Source organism: Limulus polyphemus, unplaced genomic scaffold (assembly GCF_000517525.1).
Source record: "Limulus polyphemus unplaced genomic scaffold, Limulus_polyphemus-2.1.2 Scaffold3508, whole genome shotgun sequence".
Classification (NCBI taxonomy): domain Eukaryota; kingdom Metazoa; phylum Arthropoda; class Merostomata; order Xiphosura; family Limulidae; genus Limulus; species Limulus polyphemus.
In genome coordinates this window covers 7,198-12,235 of record NW_013669118.1, presented here as the reverse complement: position 1 = coordinate 12,235, position 5,038 = coordinate 7,198, and the positions used below count along the sequence as shown (strand labels likewise).

The following is a 5,038-nucleotide window of genomic DNA, read 5'->3' as shown; positions in this document are numbered from 1 at the left end:
TATATATATATATATATATATAACGAGATTCTAAATTACGTAGGTACTGCGTGGAGCACGTTAACAAAAATATTGTTAGAAGGAACACTGTTGAAGCCGGTTCTGTAAACATTTTTCAAAATGGAAAACAAGTATTAAAGTGATAGAAATTGGATTTCAGAAATTAAAAGGACACAGAAAAGTAATATACATAAATTCGAAAAATGATAAAATAGTAATTTAATAATAATGATGATGAGGGAAATATATTGTTACGACAGCGGGGGGAGGGGGTCACGTGACGAGTATTCTAGAAGAAATCGCGATAAACGTTAGTGTGTTACGGCAGCGGAAGTCAAGTGACGCTGGTAGCACGTGTTGAGTGCCTAGAAAGTTCTAGAAGAGGCGATATTATCGTATATAAGTGTGCTAGACAGGCAGATAAAGAGAGGGGAACCAAGGACAGCAGTTACGGTCGGCGGGAACCGGGGATAGCTGATACAGAGATCGGAACTATAGTTGCTGACAGGTGGAGATAGAGACTGACAGTTGAGTCAAGCGCGGAAGAAAATGAGTGACTTGCTATGAATTATAGTGTGTGTAACTGTGAAAATTAAGTGTATTGCAAAGTTGTATTGAGGAAGAATAAACAAGTTTTATTTAAGAAAGGACTTGTATCGTAGAAAAATTAACAAACAGAGACGTAACAATATGTAGACGGTGTCAAGTTAACAACAGTGGCAAAGAGATATAGACAGGAGCTGTAATCACTTAAAAGAAAAGCGTTCATTAATTCTGTGTGGTACAAGAGAATTTAAATATAAGTTTACCTTCTAGGCTTTCGCCATCATACTTGTTGTGAGGGCATATAATTAAACGAGTACACTCATGTCGTCAATTCCGTTGTGATAGGAGGAGTTGAAGTGTTTAGGAACTGGGTGGTAGAGGGTGCCGTTGCGTACAAATTGGAGATGTTCAGGAATCTGATGTATAGGTGAATTGGCCTTTTACGTGAAAGGTAAAGGTAGAACTAGAGAGAGTCGATAAGTTAGTGATATAATCACATGTAAGGTAAATTAAAAATGCCAAACTTGCCACATTCAGTTATCACAAGCTGACTCTCTACACTCTAAGGACAAACCACACAGTGACAGACTTCCTTTAGTCCTTACATAACACCCTTTAACCAGACAGATTAGTTTTGTTCAGTACGTACGTAATTTAGAATCTCTTTATACTCTAACCCTTCGATAATTCTGTCGAAACCTTTTTTCTATATAACATGGCTTAAACTGCCTGAAGAAGGGCTTTTGACCGAAACTTTGCAAATAAATATAAAGTTTTTGTCATCGTCGTGAGTTTTGCGGTCTTGTGGTGTTTCTTACTTTGTGGTATTCTCACTATGCACCAATCAGATATAATACTTGGGTGGATTTACATAGTGTTACGTCTCCGTTTGTTAATTGATTTTCCGTAACTTCGTTCCGACGAAACTTAAGCGACACAAGTTCTTTCTTAATGGTTTATTCTTTCCGAATATAACTTTACCGATACACTTAACTTCAACAATCGCGCTAAAACAAACGCTAATCAACGAACGTCAACAATACTTCTGACTGCAGTTCAATTACTCACTATCTACCCAGACATTACATTCCCCTCTTTTATATACCAGCCTACCCTATATCTAGTAAGAACTAGAACATTCGCCAAAGTACATGATAGTTCTAGAAACGTTGCGTCACAGTAGTCATGTGACTCGATGACGCAACAATAGTTTACATCCGCTTCTTGCTGAAATTCTCGTGTGCTCGTGTGCACGTTTTCGTAGGTGGCATGTAGTTTTACCAATGTAGGTAGCTTTACAGCTACCACAAGTGTATTTATATACGACCCACGAGCGCATAGGAATGGGTAAAGTGTCTTTGTTTTTAAACATATTATTAATTCTACACGTTGACGTAAATACTAAACATAGCTTAATTTGTTGGAAGTGCGTTTTGATTTTGATATTTGAGTTTAAAACTTTATTTGCTAATGAAAGGAATGACAAGAATTAGTGGATATTTTGAGACAGTGTGTAACTTTTTAGTAGGTCCCATTTTATTTGTTAAACCTTTTTGTGATAGAGTGTAAGAAATTAGGGGGATGACCATTATTTTTTGAGATATTAACACTGATGATGGAATTTAAAGAAATTCCGAAACGTCCATATTAAAAATTTTTTTTTTTTTTTTTTTTTTGGTTATTACCGTGTTTTTAATATTTATCTTAAAATTCGCTTTCTACCTGATGAATACGTTGCAAATACTCTGACATGGCGGTATGGATATGATGTGTTACGTTTATTTCATACTCTTGAAAAGCTTGATTTCAAACTTCGGAAGGTCTCGATTGGTATTCAGTTGCTCCCCAGTGGCACAGCGGTATGTCTGCGGACTTACAATGCTAGAAACCGGGTTTCGATACCCTTGGTGGGCAAAGCACAGGTAGCCTATTGTGTAGCTTTGTGCTTAACTTCAAACAATCATGGTATTCAGTTTTTAACCACATCTAAAAATCATGAAGTTATTCAAAATCCCGAACTTCAAGACAACTAATCGAAATCTCTAAGGCTCTTCTGCTTATCGTTTCTGTCAAAAAAAAGCTATTGATAGAAGAATTGAAACTAAATATCGCCGAAAATAACAACTAATTAACCAACATACTACAGCCAGTCTTGAAATTATGAATATAATTTCGCGGATAGACTTTCATCATCACACCAATCTGAACCTGAAAAACATCTCCAAACTTGAACACAACCAGAATGTCAAGCTTAAAAAGCTAATTCCAGCAAGAAAATATAGTAACATAAGTTCTGATAATGTTATTTTTAATTTCAATTAACTTACCTTAAGTGAACAATATCAAAATGCTCTGTCAGAAGGTTTACATTTTTGTCTACCTACCCGTAAACTAAATTTCTCAATTTAATTTTTTCTATTTGAATATATCTACAGAACTCTTAAATCATTTCCTAGTTTTAACAAACATAACACAATATAAATACAGAGAACCTTATCAAAACTAAATTTAAAAATGTCCTCCTTCTATAACTTCAACCCCTTAAAAACCCTTCTTCTATTACACAGGTTGAGTTTTCTGCCTTAAAAGAACTGCCAGTAACCGAAACGTTATTGTTATCTGGCTAGGTAAAGGTACAGGTGTCAACATCTTAATCAGATCTGATTATGTCTCCAAAATGGGAGACATTTTAAATGACAGAAGAAAGTTTAGACCCCTTGATAATGATTGGCTTAAACTTACACTCAAATGTGAGGAAAATCTTCAATGTTATTTAATATACATGTGTATGCTGTACGTTTTATCGTACATTCCATTATATTGTTACCGTACAAATCTGTTCTTCCAAAACTTCCGATTGAATACGAAAACTCGCTCAATCCTTTTTTTTTTGGGGGGGGGGAGGTATATTAACGCTGATGATGCAATTTAAGGAAATTCTGAAATATCCGTTTTAAAGATGTTTTTGGTATTATCGTGTTTTAAATATTTATTATAAAACTTCATTTTCCACCTAAAGAAACAGTTGATTTTTTTAATATGCCAGTAATTATTCACATATGTGAAGTTTTTCACAAAAAAAATGTACCATTTATTTTATCTTATTCATTAAATAAATGAAATGAAAATCTAAATTTGGAAACTTGCGTGTCATTATAAATAGATGGAGAATAATTATTTCTTCACAACAAAAAATATTGGAGGAAACTTATACTTTATGCATTTGAAAGATGAAAAGAATGCTTTATCTGACTTAAGACAGCAAGAGAGATCAAACAACTACCTTATTTGATTTAAAATGTCAAAAAAAAATACTACCTTACCTGGTTTAAAGATCAAAAGGCTAACTTGTGGTTGTTTTAAGACAGCTGGAAAGAATTTAATGATTACCTTACCTAATGTAAGGCAGTAGGATATGCAGTTCTCCAAAATGTTGCAACAGCAGTTCTTTTGACAGGTATCACTCACAGCAATACTTCTTCTTGCCAGGAGTATCTACGCTACAACATCCATTCTGCAAGACGTTCTGATGCTGGCACAAAAGGCCTAAAGATGATAACATTAAACAAAGGAATGATCTTAACCTGCACTTCATAATCAGCTAACTTAGAGCGTAAATTATAATGAAAAGTGTCAAGAACACGACATTAATTATGACCATCATAATCTGTAAAAATGGTTCTGTAGATAGAAACAGACAGACACAGATCAAACCTTTCATTTGGTCCCCAAAATATAAATGCCAATCAGTAATTTAAAAACAAATACAGTTCCTGTTATTTTATTAAGAGGTGTTGTAAGAAAACAATTAAATTGATCCAAAAAGAAAAATAATACACGTAGAATTAAATCATACAAAATATCACCATTTTAACTGAAGAAATTATTTGCTACTTTATTATAGTTAGTATGTACTACAATTATAGCTATTTGACACCAAACGTCCATGTAATGACTGATAATCACGGGCCTAAGCCGTTGGACATGAAACTACAAAATTGTCTATTTTTACATTGTTTGTTTGTAGTAAATGCACAAAGCTACACAATGGACTATCTGTGCTCTGTAAGTTGTAAGTCCGCAGACATACCGCTGCGCCACTGGGGGGGGGGGGGCTCTTTACATAGGCCCAAACAACAAATTGACAGGAAAAAGCATTGCACTTGATAGTAATGTGTTAAAAATAAAAAGAGAGAGAGAGCGAAAGTAGTTCGTAATTATCCAAGACATATCTAACAGAAAACCAGACATTTTATTCTAAATTGAATTTCAAGTTCATTTAAGTTATTACTCTACAGATACTAGCATGCCCTAGTAAAAGATAAAAATCTTAAAAATAAATTGGGTTCATTTCCGCTATTATTCGCATGACCAAGACAATATAGCCCACGAAAATGAGTCTTTCTTGAAATAGTTTGCAAACCACAGGTGTTATCGAGGACTTAATCGCCAAACAAAAGGCAGTTAAAGTGACATCAAGTAGAGCATACAA

General features: G+C 34.3%; 1 protein-coding gene across 1 annotated transcript in view; it reads right to left on the bottom strand.

Annotated features, from left to right (window-relative positions):
* LOC111088305 overlaps positions 1-3,980 on the bottom strand; it is a 74,008-nt gene extending 70,028 nt beyond the window's left edge. Inside the window, exon 1 of the mRNA XM_022398011.1 lies at positions 3,870-3,980. The gene's annotated coding sequence lies outside the window, so the exon portion shown is untranslated. The remainder of the gene's footprint in view (positions 1-3,869) is intronic.
* Between the last annotated feature and the right edge of the window lie 1,058 nt (positions 3,981-5,038).